Here is a 15,442-nt window from a genome sequence, read left to right as displayed (position 1 = left end):
GCACTGTACCTTAACCAGGTGATGAAAGTTACCATCACAGGGTCATACGTTATGATGTCATGCAAATATCAGGCATCTCCTAATGTGATGTAATGAGAACAGTAATTCACACCTGTAAGTTTGTTTAAAAAAACAACAACAGAACCTCAGGATAATCATGGGAAAGACATCAGGAAAACTCAGATTATCGGTCATTCTATAAGATATATCGCACCCGTCTTCCTCAAGACTCTCAAGGTCATGACCATCAAGGAAAGACTGAAAAACTGTCACAGACCAGAAGAAACTGGGGAGACATGACAACTAAATGCAATGTGGTATCTTGAGTTGGATACTGGAACAATATATGATATTAATTTAAAAATGGTGAAATCATAATAAAGTTTGGAGTGTAGCTAAGAGAAACATACCAATATCAGTCTCTTGGTTTTGACAGATGTACCGTGGAAATGTAAGCTGTTTACAGTGGGGGAAACTGGCTGAGATGTGTACAGGAACTTTGTAATATCTTTGCAACTTTTCTGAAAATCTGAAATTATTGCAAAATAAAAAGGCTTATTGATTTTTTTTTTAATCAATCATTAGAGGGACAGAAGGGATGAACAAGCAGAGCACAGGAAATTTTTAGGGCAGTGAAAACATTATGATAGATTCTAGGATAGTGGATATATGCCATTATTTGTCCAAACCCATAGAATGTTCAATGCCTAGAGTGAACCTTAACGTAAACTATGGACTTTGGGAGCTAATGATGTGTCGGTGCAGGCTCACAATTGTAACAAATGTCCCGCTCTGGCGTGGGAGGTTGATAGTTGGGGAAGCTGTGCATGTGTGAAGGCGGAGTTTATATCAAAATGCTCTACTTTTTGCTCAAGCTTTGCTATGAACCAAAAACTGCTCTGACAAATAGTCAATTTGAAAAAAGCAACAATCGGGCAAGTATAATTTCTAAACCAAAAGAACTTTTAAAGACATTGTATATGTTTCCTTCCCTCATAGTAGGTGGATGGCCTGTCTCTCAGAACAACCAGCATTCTTAGTTGTCCTGTTCTGAGGCAGGGGTCTGATTTTTTTTTCCATGAGAAGAGAAAACAGTGGTTCTCAGAGCTCTCAGGCTGTACACAGAAACTTGGTTATTTTATTTTATTTTTTTGAAGGTCTTTTTACAACTCCTTCATTTTTTTTTTTTTTTTGAAGTAAAATCCTTAAATCAAAAGAGCCCTTGCTTCTTTTTGCATTCTTTCAGATGTTTTCAGAATATATTCATTCTTTATCCAAATAGAAATTTAGATATTCTGGTCAAATTGTTTGTAGGTTTGTAAATCTCTTGTTACAGTCAGAAAAACCAACTCGATTTCAAATCATTTCAAATAGGTCATCTCAACTATCTGTGAGCTATAAGTGTCAGAGAAAGTAAGAGCAACATTTCTTGGAGATTTAGTTACCTTAAGTCCCCAGAGAAACTAACAAAAAATACAATGCACACTCATCTTCGTTCCATGACCAGCACACACTATTTCACGCTGCATTTGGTGAAAACTTGGACAATCTGACACCTTGCTTGACAGAGAAGAGAAATGAGTCTCAGTGACTTCTCAAGGTGACTCAGTTAGTGACAAAGTCAAGGCCCTGAGCTTCTCACCTCCCACCTTATGGCTCCTGCCATTATGTGCAGCTGTTCAAAGTGCATTAGAACCGGAGGAAGAACCACAACAAAGTACCAACTGAATAATGCTGAAGAAGAACAAATGTAGCCAAGGCCCTTTAACAAGCATCCTTTTGTTTTTAACAATAACCATGTCTGGAAAAAACCATCATTTATCAATGTCCTAACTTTTCTATAGCTGCTTAGTCTTTCTTGAACAAAAATCTTTAACTTCAAAAAATATTGTAAAACTTTGCTTTTAGCTTTAATTACCTACCCATGTCCCTCCATTGTGTGAGAATTGTGGAAGCTCCTTTTATTTCTTCCCTAAATCAGAAATAGCTGGTGAACTAAGGGTTGACCTGCGTACTGAGGTGTCTAGAAAACAACCTCAGGCAAAGGATGATTCTGATTAGATATCAAATGAACACAGACTATGTCTTCCTCCCTGGAAAGCATCCATTAAAATGGATGAAACAAGATAGACGGAGCTAAGAATGTGAATAAAAACTATAATGAACTCCCAAAGAGAAAGCGGTGGTTAGCCCACAATCTGGAGGAAAAATGGCAGCTCAGAGTGAAGAGAGCAAGCACTGCCGATGGAGGATGCTGTCTCTTGTTTGCTGCTCTCTTCCTTGTTTTCTGCCAATGCAAATCAGAAAAACAGTAGCATAATCTCAGCCCCCGCTGAGACCACAAAGAAATGACATTCCCATGTAGATGGGGTGGGAAGCAAATAACAGGTGAGGGCAAACCTCCTCTGCATTCCTCTTGGCATCAAGGAGGAGATGATTAGATCATGAAAGTGTAGCCCTCAGGGCAGAGGTCCAGGCAGGTTCTTTGTAGGCTGTAACAAGTTAAAGTGTGTGCCCCCTAGTACCTCAGAATATGACCTTATTTGGAAACTCTGTTGGTGCAGATGTAATTAGTTAAGATGAAGTGATACTGGAGTAGAGTGGCTCCTAATCCAATAGGGCTGGGGTCCTTATAAAAAGGTGTCATTTTGGCACAGGCACACACAGAGGGACAATGTCATGCGAAGATGAAGGCAGAGATTGAGGTGATGCTTCTACAAGCCCAGAAATGCCAAGGATTGCTAGCAAATCACCACAAGTTAGAGGAGAAGATAAAAAAAGATCCTTCCTTGTAGGGCTCAGAGGGAATCAACCCTGCCGACATCTTGATCTTGGACTTCTAGCTTCCAGAACTGTGAGACAATAAATTTATTTGATTTAATCCACTTAATTTGTGGTACTTTGTTAAGACAACCCTAGGAAACTAATATGGAGGTCAGTGTTGCCTGGTGAGGGAGGCAAATGTGGGAGATGGAGAACAAAGCACAAAACCAGAGGCTTACCGTTCTGAGGCATGGTTCCCTCTCCTACTTACACTTACTAGGATGCAACCAGCGACTGGACTTTAGCCCCTCCTCCTGTTACAAACCACCTAGGGAAGATAATATAACAATCTTCATAATAACTCCAACAGAGTCACAAACTATTAGAACTAATGAGAGATGTCAGTAATATTAGCAGAGACCATTCCAGTTTTAGTATTCTTCTATATGAACAGTAAAAACCTAGAAAATATAATGGAAAATAACATGATAGTAATAAATCTATAGCACATCCAGGAATTTACTAAACAAAGAATCCATAATATCTGAATAGAGTATAATTTAAAGCTTTATTAAAGGATATAGACTAATACCTGAATATATGGCTATCCCACTATGCCCACAGATGGGACGACTTAAAATTATAATGGAGTCAAATCTCCTAAAATTAATTTATAAATTAAATGCAATTCAAAAAATTCCAGCATTGTTTTTTGATGAAGTTGACAGATTAATTCTCAAATTTGTGGCTAATATGAAAAGCCCATGAATAGCCAAGTACATTTTTAAAAAGAAGAGCAAATAAGAGGGAGTTCCTTAGTAGATATGAAGACATACTACCAAGCCATCGCTACAAAAATATCACTGGTGCAGGAATAACCAACTACAGCAATGGAACAAAACAGGAAGTTTAGAAGCAGATCCACACATATCTAGGAACTCGATGGATGATAGAGATGGCAAGACACATCAATGAAGAACAGGTAGGTTCTTAAGAAGTTGACATGGGGAAGTAGATTTGTATTATAGAGAAAAATAAAGTGAGATCTCTGCCTCACACCATATACAAATGGGACTACTTTTAGATAATTTAAGACTTAAATGTGAAACATAAACCTGTAAGGTAACGAAAAAAATAGTAGAACTTTTGAATGAATTAGTATCTACAATATGGAAAGTAGTCCTGCAAATCAACAAGAAAAAGGCATGAATATGAACACAATGGACAAAATTTTGGGCAGGCAAATCAGAATGGAAAGCTAGGGTGGCTTACAAATTTAGGAAGAGTTCAACCTCACTCATGGAAGTGCCCAATTTAAACAGCAATGAGGTACCACATTGCACCAATCAGGTGGACAAAATGCAGATGGTCAGAGAATATTAAGTCTGACAAGGACAGCAAGGATGGGGGGAAACAGGAAGCTTCACATTTCAGCTGCTGGGAGTGTTAAGTGGATCGACATTCTGGGGAGAGATTTGGCAAGTAATATGGCAGAATGCAGGAAGATATTTCTTCAGTTACTAGATAAACAGATTTTAATTAAAAATATGAACTTCTAGATAGAATTTTTGTAAATAAATCATACTGGAGGACAATCAACACATTTTTATCAATAGTTGTGAGCACCTCAATGAATCACAGAAGTCGGGGTTCATTCTTCTCTGGGCAACGTGGTTTGGAGAAAAGGACGTGTCCTTTGGAGTTAGCCCCTCCACCTTGAACTTCAGTGCTCTTTCTACCGCACGATGGACAACTTGCAGCTGCTGTTAAAACCATCACTGCCATGAGACTGAAACCAGCCATAGCAAATTCCTCTTGCTAGCCATCAGCTCAGACAGAAGCCAGCCACACAGGCCTACATAAAACAGTGCTTTCAAAAATTACTTTCATCAATATGATTCTATAATAATACCTCCTGGGGGAGGCATCTCAATATTGATTAAGAAGTTTCAAAGATTGGACTTATTAGATCAAAATGCTGGTTCACCTTTTATCTCGAGTACCTAGATCAGTGCCTAACATTTAGAGATTTCTTGATCCTTTTTTTAGTGAAAGAAGCGACAAACCACTTGTTTCCTAAATCATAGCAAGACAGTGACCTCAACTCCTCTTCCTCCTCTGAGTGTCCTCTTATTCAAGAAACATACTTTGACCCACACGGTGTGCGAGGAAATCTACAAGTGTATTACATGCATCACCTCTTTGAGTCCTGTCAAGGACCCACAAGTGGGAGCTATCAGATCCCTGTGCACATGGAGAACCAAGGCTTGGAAGCTTCACCTCGCTCATGGTCATATAGGGAGGTGTAGAGTGAGAAACCAAGTCTCCCAACTTCACAGATATTAAAGGAACAGCTAAAAGGTCAGGTGCTCCCTCAAGTATGGAACCTACAAGGATAAATAGGATAAGTTCTCTTTTCTCAAGAACCTACCATCTACTTGGTCATTTATAAACTGTGGGAGGTCTTAAATATTTTATGTGAAGATTTAAAAAAATGCTCTAAGAGGTAACAAAAAGGAAAGTTTAATTTTCTCTGAGTAGGGATTGGCTTCCCAGAGATGGTGGCCTGTGAGCTGGGCTTTGAATGGTGAACAGAACTTGAACGTGCCCAGAGGCATTTTATGAGAGGGGATCACATGACTAAAGGCTAAGCTATAAGAAGGGCAGGCTGTTCAAATCAGAAACTGTGAGGGCAGTTGGAAATGGACTATATAGAAAGGGACATGGGAATCGGAGACGTATCTTCAGAGATGTGATGGTTCCAAGTCTGGGATTCCATAACCTCACTGAAGGTAATACTGTAAAGCAAATGTTCTAGATGTGGAGTCAGGAGCTTTGTGAGCCCCCTAAAATTTTTGGCAGATATGTGTGAGCATGTATGTGTGTGTGTATGTGCATGTGTTTGTATGAGACAGAGTATGTGTGTGGAGGAGATGGTCATAGTGCCCTATTTCCGGAAAGAAGGACCGTGGTCGTGGCAGACCAAGTTCTCTATGGGTGATGTAATCTATGAAAAGGCAAAGAACCACTGCACGTAGAATGCATCAGCAAAGATCAGAACTTAAGAATTACATAGGGTAAGTGGATTTGGTGAAGAAGGCTGGAGGGAAATTGTCAGAGAAAGGAATCATGAACATCTATTACAGAGGGCCAAGAGGGAAAAGTTGAAACATGGGCTGCCTGGTCAAGCATGCCTAGTGAGTTTGAGAGACCAACAAATACATGCGTTCTATCAGGTGTGATCATCTGTACTCTCTGGGGTTATCAGGATACCGTTTGCAGGCTTCATTGGATGCCTTAGGTGATTAGAACAGTGAAGTGAAGGCAATCAGAAGCGAAAACTAAGGCCTATTTAAAAATGGTCCACGAGATGGCGCTATGAGCCAATAAGAATATTCATTTAGTGGTCACAAGAGAAATATGTTTACCTTCCTCATTTTTCTTTATCCTTTGCTAATATACTGCAGCCTGATCCCCTGCATAATCTGTCTCTTAAAATACTGGCATTTGGAAATAATATCCCTAGTTTTCATGATTTCTGCTTACTCTTTACATAATCCTCAGTAGACTTCGGAAAACCTTCATTTGAATCCCGGTTCTTATACAGGAAGTTGGATCTAATCCTTAATTTACTAAAAACCCCCACAAGGCTGTGTGTAGTCACTGCTGGCATTTATTGGTGCTCGGGGAACTGAATATTGGGAAAGACAGGAAGGAAATAAGAGTTACAGGAGAGAAAGAGGCTCTAAGTTTGATCAGAAAAGCGGAGAACAGAAGCTTCAGCCACGATCGAACTGGCAAGGGAATGAATGAAGCCGTGGGCAACTCCCCGGAGGTGAAACATTGCTTTCAAGAGAAAGAAGCTCATTATCCTGGGGTGCCTCTTTGTTGGGACTTTCCCTTAAAAACCAGTTTTAAAAAAGATTGTGATGATGTAGAAAGAAGAACAATGGCTGAAATTAGGCACCAAGAAGAGTTAAAATGTATCCTTTGGCCAAAGGAAATCATAATACAGTTTTAATTTATATGGCACTTAACCAGTTTATGAAGTGCTTTTATACCTCCGTCATCTCGTTTGATTCTCAAAAACCATCCAATGAGTGGGCAGTATAACCAATCCCACCTCACACCTCAGGATACAGAGACTCAGAAAGGTTCAGAGCCTTGCTGGAGAACACACAGCCACTGAGGAGGAGAGCTGGCATGAAAATCTAGGCCCTCAATTTCCTTATCTGTGAAATGGGGCGAATGTTGCAGTTCTGTTAAACATATATAAGCACATAATAAAGGTCTAGACAGAGAGTCAGCATATGCTAGCTAGTTTCACAGTTTAGAAAGAAGAGGTTAACGTGCCTCTTTCCAATGATATACACATTAAGGATCTTTGGTTGCAACGATATAAAGCAATCTGCTAACTCACCTCTCATACCCACTGGCCTCCTTCCCCAATTGTGTTATTGAAAAGACACAGAATAGCTACAGAATCAGAGGAAACACAGTTAAGCCTGGCTCTGAAAGTAGAGGATGCAGGACCGAACCACTTGGCCCACGTGTATACTCTGTGGGGGAGGGGGAAATTTCCCCTCTTTTCCCTCTTAGTTCTTCTGGTCTAATAATCAACTGGTGTACCCCTGAAACAAATATAATATTGTACGTCAACTGTAATTGGAAAATAAGAAAATTATTAGGAAAATGACATGAGACAGATTAGCAGGAGAAACCAACCGAATTTATTGCGTACATATGGGGATTCTGTAAGAATGTGGGACCCATGGAAAAATCTGGCTGTTAAGTCTTATATACCATCTTGTGTTAAGAAGAAAGAGGGGGCTGTATTTTGGGACTTCAAAGGGGAGGGAGATAATTCATATGGAGATGAAAAGCAAATGTTTGGTAAAGAAATGTTTACTCGGCCATCTTTAACAATGGGACACAGAGGGGACTTTGATCAAACAGGCCTTGCTATGTTCCTCCCAGTTTATCACACACTAGTTCATATTGAACTGTAGTTATCTATGATGGAAGCTCCTTTCCTGGAGCAGGTTCTCTATCTAAATTCTTTTAGACAGCTAGGAGAAGGTCAGAGGTCTCCCTGAGTCTTTTGTCTCTTAAAAATAATCAGTATCCCCAAGAGGCATATTTTGGGGTAACTGCTCCCTTTCAACTCCATAGCTAGGGGAGACAAGAGTATTTGGTTGACAACCCCTGGCAGGGGAGGATGAGTTATCTGAAGGGGAAATTGGGGTGCTATCACAGAAGATGAAAAAATATGTACCAGGCAGAAAAACAACAACAACAACAACAACATTAGATGTCACTGAAGCCGGCATTTCTAGAATGAAGACCTTAAACATCACTTTATGGAGAGTTAATGATAATGGCCTATACTGGCTGAACACTTAAGTATCAGGCACTGTTACATTTATGAACTCATTCCGTCCTCTGATAACCCTATGAAGCAAATAGTACGATTAGTCCCATTTTACAGGAAAGCAAACCAGGCACCTTGGCCAAAGTGGCACATGTGCTCATGACACCAGAAAACAACAGTCTTCAGAGGATTGTTGTAAAAAGCAAGAGTTAATATTAGATGGAAACATGAAAGTGCTGGTATTTAGCCATTTTGGGCTTAGAAGCATGTCGGTTTCTCATGGATGCACCTAATATGTGTAGAGCACTCAGAATGAATGCAGTCAGTGCCCAACCGTAGTTCTTGTTATTATTAGATGATACTGCCTACAAGCAAATGGGCTTTAACAACTAAATTTGCACAGGCCATTGTTATTTCAACTGGACTGGGCGGGGTCAAAGCTCAGGAAGGTGACTTTTGATGAGTGCCACATTGAAGTTCCCCACAGAGCAAGCCAATCCTCTTTCATTTATCATCCCCGTGTGTCTGCATCATTTGCTTCCTTCCCATCTCTCTTCTCAGATTTCAGCCGATAGCATATTCTTTGGGACCAGGAGCTGAGCAAGAGGCCTTCATTTTATGGCTACACAACAGCACGTGCACAATCCCTTGCTTCATCCTTTGGGGCTTGATCCCCTCTCCCTCCTCTCTCCACCCCACCCTGCTTGCTGCCTCTGCAACTGCCCTGAAGAAAACGACCCAGAGCTGGAAGTGTCATTAGCAGCCCCTTAGTTCAGCCTTAGAGCTGTTGCTTAACGAGGAGATGGGGGCAGTAACCAAACTGCTCCAAAAGTGGGGAGATGGCCCGTGCCTAGGAGGAGTAGCTGCTCCCCAGCCCAGGAGCCCCCGAGCCTCAGATCAGGGGGAACAGTCAGTGACTCCATAACGTGCTGCAGGCCCAGTACACAGCTCCACATACCACCTCTGAAAGAGGAAAATAAGTTCCACAGCACAATTCCGTGCTTCTCCCTCCAACAGAAGGCTCACTCCCATCTGCTTGAAGAGGCAAGGCCACACACGAACCAAGGGTTACTTATTTTCTGGAAAGATAAATGAGGACCTGTTTTCAATGGAACTGATTTCCAAGAAGCGTGTGCCTTCTCGACTGCTGACCCACTTCCAGATTCAATCCTGGCTGCTGTGATTTCGAGAATATCATCAGTACCTTTCCCGCTGTGCAGTCCCTGTTGGACCTTACAGCGCCTTTAAAAGGCACAAATAGCTGCATTGCATAATGTAACCTGATGTTCTGACAACCCTACTTATACTCAGGCTAAATTTAAAGGTCACTATTGCGGGGAAATAGTGGCAAGAGAATGAAAGTGCTTTAAACATGAATTTCACAGACGTTTCCTCATTTTGAATCTTACACTATGAAATAGAGGCAAAATTGTCTGTGAGTTGAACAAAATATATAAGCGTAGAATCTCTTTCTTGGGAACAAAGTAGCCTCAGGAAAAATGGTAAAATAGGTAGACACAAGTAAGAAATGGTCAAACGTTGTCTTAGATGCTCTCTGTAATATCATTCATTCTTCCCCCCATATTTATCAAGCACCTGCTATGTGCCAGGAACTGGGCTAAGCCCTGTGGATCAAATGGTGCAGAAGACAAACCTAATCCCTGCCTTCACAGAGCTCCATTTGTCAAAAAGAAAGATACAGAAACACATAATTACAATAAAGGGAACTGGGGGTCAGGAAAGAGGAAATACATTTGGGAAGCACATAGCAGGGGGATCTGTAATCGTCTAAAGGCGTGGAGAGCACCTTTGCCCAACAAAGTAATGCTTCAGTACAGAGCAAAAGGACGAGTGAGAGAAAGCAGTTTAGGAGAAGGGAAAGTGTAATACGGATAGAGGGAACAGCGTATCCAGAAGCTAGGAGAGGAGAAAGAGCATGTCATAGCTGGCACTACAGGTAATTTAGAGCAGGATCAGCAAATTATGGCCCATAGACCAAATCTGACCTGCTGACTATTTTTGTAAATAAAGTTTTATTGGAACACAGCCACATTCACTTTTTTCCTTATTGTTTATGGTAGGTGTTGCGCTATAATGGTTGAGTTGAGTCGTTGCGACAGAGACTGTATGGCAACTAGCTCATAGTAGGTACTTAATAAACAGTAGCTGTTGTTACAATATTTTTGTTCTTCTGCGGATAAGCACATTGATGTGAAATGGCTTAAGGGAGAAGAGAAATTTCCTATCTTCCTAGGAAAGGCTCACTGTTCCTTGGCCAAAGCAACAAGTAACTGTCAGCCCTGGTTTTAAACCCATCCTAATTGATCAATAGCCACTTTGCATCAGCAGCCACACTGCTGAAAGTGATCTAGTCAGCAAGTGTCACATAGGCATCTGCAGCTAAAGGTCAACCAATCTGTAAACACCCTCACTTCTGAAAAATCCATCAATCTCTGAATTCTACTCTCTCTCTATATCACCAGCTCTCTGCCTTGCTTAGAAAGAGTGGATCTTATAAGTTGTCATTTGTCTCTCTAGGGATGATGGCCTCTTTTTTGGACATGCCCCAAATGAGAAATGTGATTGAGCCTGGATTTGAATTCTGGTGGATCTTACTCCAATCTCACACTCTCTTGTCCACCCCTGTATTTCTCGTTTGAAATGCACTGGTGTTAGCTGAGATAATGGTAGATGGTATGCACTCTTGCCATTAAATAACATTATATCATCTAAGGAGGAAGTCATTCCTTTTCCATCTTTAATTTTCTTACAAAGCAATGAAGAAAGCAGGCTCTGGAGCCAGACTGTTCTACTACTGTATTAGTTATCTATTGCTATATAGCAAATTAGTCTAAAACTTAAAGACTGGAAACACCAATAAAAATTTATTATCTTACACAGATCATGTGGGTCAGGAACCTGGAAGTGGCTAAGTGAGGTGGTTCTGACTTGGGGTCTCTCATGAGGTTGTAGTCAAGATGTCAGCTAAGCTGCAGTCCTCCGAAGGCTTGGCTGGGGGTGAAGGGTCCTCTTCCTAGATTTCTCATGCACATGAATGGCAAGTGGGTGTTGGCCGTTGGTAGGAGGCATCAGTTCCTTGCCACATGGACTTCTCCATAGGACTGCTTGAGTGTTCATGTGACATGGAAGCTGAGTCTCCCAGAGCAAGTGATCTAAGAGAAAAGGTGGAAGCAGCAGTATCTTTTATGACCTAGCCTTGTGTTTTAGTCAGTTTGGGCTGCTATTACAGAATTGCACAAAGTGGGTGGCTTTTAAACAACAGAAATTTATTTCTCATTGCCCTGGAGGCTGGACATCGAAGGTCAAGGGACCAGCATAGTTGGTGTCTGGTGAGGACCCTCTTTTAGGGGCAGACAGCTATCTTCTCGTTATATCCTCACACATGGAAAGAGGGCAAGAGACTTCTCCAGACTGTCTTCTATAGGGACACTAACCCATTCATGAGGGTTCCACCTTCATGGAGCCTCTCAAGGGACCTACCCACCTCCTAATACCATCACAGTGAGGGATAGGATTTCAATATATGGATTTTGGGGGGACACAAATATCCAGTCCGTAACACCCTGAAAGTCACATACTATCATTTCTGTATTGTTTAATCACACATACTAATGTTGATATAATACGTGAGCCAACCAAAAAAATGTGAATAGGAAACCAGGATCATAGGGGGCCACTTCGAAGGGCATGTTGGAGGCTACCACTGCCACTTACGAGCTGTGTAATGTTGGACATACTACTAAACTTCATTATCCCTCATTTTCCTTATCTGTCAAATACTAATAGGATAGAACAATAATATCACCTATCTCATATACAAGATTTTTTGAGAATTAAATGAGATAATATGACTCAAGCCCACAGAACATTGCTTAGAATAGAGCGCATACTAAGAAATGTTCAGTTAGTTCTTTATACCGCTCTAATTCAGTGTTACTCAAAGATCCAGTCTACCATGAGATAAGAGAGCTTCCTTCACTGAGGTAGCTGTGATACCAAAAAAGGTTGCCAACTAAAATAATAAAAACATTTAATTACAAAAGAGTTACTTAAAATATTGCATGTAATGATGTAGTTGATTTACATTCGTGTGCAAGCTGTTAGCTGTACACAGTAAAAGCCATTCTCAGACCAATAGCCAGTCCACAAACACACTTGGAGTAGTGCTTTTCTAACTCTTGATAATATCCAATTCTAACCATAAGAGCACAAGTAACAGTGTTTAATGGCATCATTTTCTTTTCTTTTCTTCTCTCTTTTTTTTTTTCTCTTAATTTCTCAAAATATAGAGGGAGGTATGTGAAAGCAGGAACTTTTATGAAACTGACAATGCGATATTGAAATGCAGAAGGATGGAGAGAAAAGGCTAAGAGGAGTACGTCATCGAAAGTCATGGAGGACAGTTATCATCTATTTAATGGCAAATAGTTGTTTTTCTCCATTTACAGCTGTATTATAGAATTTCTTTAAAAATAAATTATGTCTTAGTTTGGGTTCCCCAAAAGCAGAGCCTGAGACAAAGACTTGCCTGTAGGTTGTTCATCTAGAAAGTAATTCCAGAGAGCGGAAATGAAAGAGTAGCTAGAAAAGCAAATCTAAGAACAAACTGTTGATTGGCCACTGCTGCAGGGGATTGGTGTCTTATCTCACCAGGATCTTCTGAGAGCTTTTTGAAATTCTTGTTTTCCTGTGATATAAAAGGGAAAAGCATTTATCCATCACCTTCTTTCCCCTATTAGCGGAAAGTGGTCTCCTGGTCTTAACTCTCCTTTACTTCCAGGTTGCATGTGGCATGTAAGTGTTGCGTAGGTTCCCACAGAGAGACAGGTGCTGTGTCAGAAAAGCTCCAGGTTAGGAAACAAGAAGTGCATGGTGTAGCTGGAGGCCATGTGCTCTGTGGTTATTCCCTTTCCCAGCTACTCAAAGTCCACCGCTTGGAACTTTCTCAGAAGTTACTGTAACAAAATACAGGCCCAAGAAGATTTCTGGGGATCACAACAAGTGTCCAATGGAATGCATTAAAATAAAGAAGCATCAAAAAAAACAAAAAAACAAAACATTAAGCAGGGACTTTGAGATTCATCCCAAACATGTAAAGAGTTTAGAAGCCACACAACTCCGATTCTTTTAAGAAAAATCTGGATGAATTGAAAATCAATAAGTTTTCCTGGACCTATCAGAAAAGTAAGATCAGATGCATGACAGAAGTATAAACTCAGGGCAAACTCCCACCTCAGAGTATGGGGAGACAGAGATTTGCTTACCTAGAGAGAAGCTACTAAAGTCATGAACGCATAGAAACATTTAAATGGCAATTTTAGCAAATTACCAGATGTGGAGTATGGACTTGTGTGACAGTAAGAAACTGCTGGGGCTCGTCAGTCTTAGGGATCCCCAAACTTTCATGGGCTTTTCCTTCAGAAATCCCATCGGGTTCTCATGGTGGTGGTGGTGGTGGTGGGGGGTGTTGAGAGAAATACACTTGTAACTATAGCAGGCATTGTGAAGTAAGCCCAGAGCCTTCTTCATGACACAGGCCTTTCTCCTAGGAAAAGACATTGCTGGGGCTTTATTCCAGATGAAAGAAGGGAATTCTTCCCCACTACTGCCTTTCTGTCCCACCTAAGGGGAGAAAAACTCATTTTGATCAAGGAACAGGGCATCAAGGCACTGGATTTGGAATACTGTAGCCAGGGATAGAAATAGGAAACAGGGGAACATAGTACTTCCTCTGAAGAAACAATGTGAAAGTCATAGTCCCAAGACCCAGGCCCACTAAAAGGCTGAGATTTAATCAGAAGATTATAGAATTCTCTCTCTCTCTCTCTCTCTCTCTCTCTCTCTCTCTCTCTCTGACATCATACTACCACACCAAAAGGGCTCTAAAGTAACAGTGGATTACAGTTGTAAGAAGTTGAAGACACAAACTCTCTCTCTGAGGAAGAGTACATAGGGAAACCCAAAGTCAAGAGAGGACACTAAAAGAATGATACTAAAGGAATTTGAAGCCTCAGGAATCTACAGACACAATAGACATTAAATATAGCCCAAGTCCTAGCCAGACTAACATATATAATTATGCTAATGGCCTAGTTCCCTCAGTCCCTATTACCTGATACAATATGTCCAGCCTTCAACAAAAAGTTCAAAGGCATGCCAAAAGCCAGGAACAAAACACACACACTCTGAAGAGATAAGAAATTCACCAAAACCAGATTTATATATGACATGGGTATTGTAATTATCCAATAGGAAATTTAAAATAATAATTATTAATATGTTAAGGAAAGAAGTAGATAACATAGGAGTACAGATGGGAAATATAAGCAGAGACATGGAATTTCTAAGAAAAACAATCCAAAGAAGATTCTAGAAATTTAAAAAATAAAATAGTGATAAATGAAAAATACCTTTGATGGGCTCATTAGGAGATTAGACATGACCAAGGAAAGAATCAGTGAACTTGAAGTTAGATCAGTAAAAACTCCTAAAAAAAGCTGCATAAGAAAAAAGAATGAAAAACAAAAATGTAACATCAAAGAGCTATGGGAGTATCAAAAGGTGTAACATCTATGTAATGGACCTACCAGAAAGAGAAGAAAGATAAAATAGAGCAGAAGAAATATTTAAAGTATTAATGACCAAGAATTTTTCAAAAATAATGCTAGACATCAAACCATAGATCAAAGAAGTTCAAAGAACATCAAAAAGATAAAAACAAAAAAAAAATCAAAATTTAGGCATATCATATATGCAGAAAACCACAGACAGAGAAAAATCTTGAAAGAAATCATGAAATAAAGCACCTTATCCATAGAAGGAGTAAGGATAAGAATTATATCAGACTTCTTATCAGAAACCATACAAAGATGACTAGAGAGGAGTGAAATATTTAAAGTGTTCCAAAAAATATCCACCAATCTAGAATTCTATATCCAGCAAAATTATCCTCCCAAAATGAAGGAAGACTAAAGACATTTTCAGACAAACAGAAACTGAGGAAACTCATCAGATCACCTGTCTTGCAAGAGATATTTAAAGATGTTCTTCAGGAGAAGGAAATGATACAGTTCAGAAAATTGGACATACATAAGGAAAATAAGAATGACAGAGAAGGAACAAATGGAGGTAAAATAAAATCTTTTGTTTTTCTTACTCTTAATCAATCTAAAAGATAACTGGTTGAATCAATCATAGGAACAATGTATTGTGTGATGATAGCATATGGATAAGTGAAATGAATGGCAGCAACGTCCTAAGGAATGGGGGCAGGAATTGATAATATTC

This window comes from Rhinolophus sinicus, chromosome 1, assembly GCF_057876585.1.
Source record: "Rhinolophus sinicus isolate RSI-liver-muscle chromosome 1, RSI-T2T, whole genome shotgun sequence".
NCBI classification, from domain to species: Eukaryota; Metazoa; Chordata; class Mammalia; order Chiroptera; family Rhinolophidae; genus Rhinolophus; species Rhinolophus sinicus.
The sequence above is the reverse complement of the archived record's forward strand: the minus strand, read 5'-3'. Positions refer to the sequence as shown.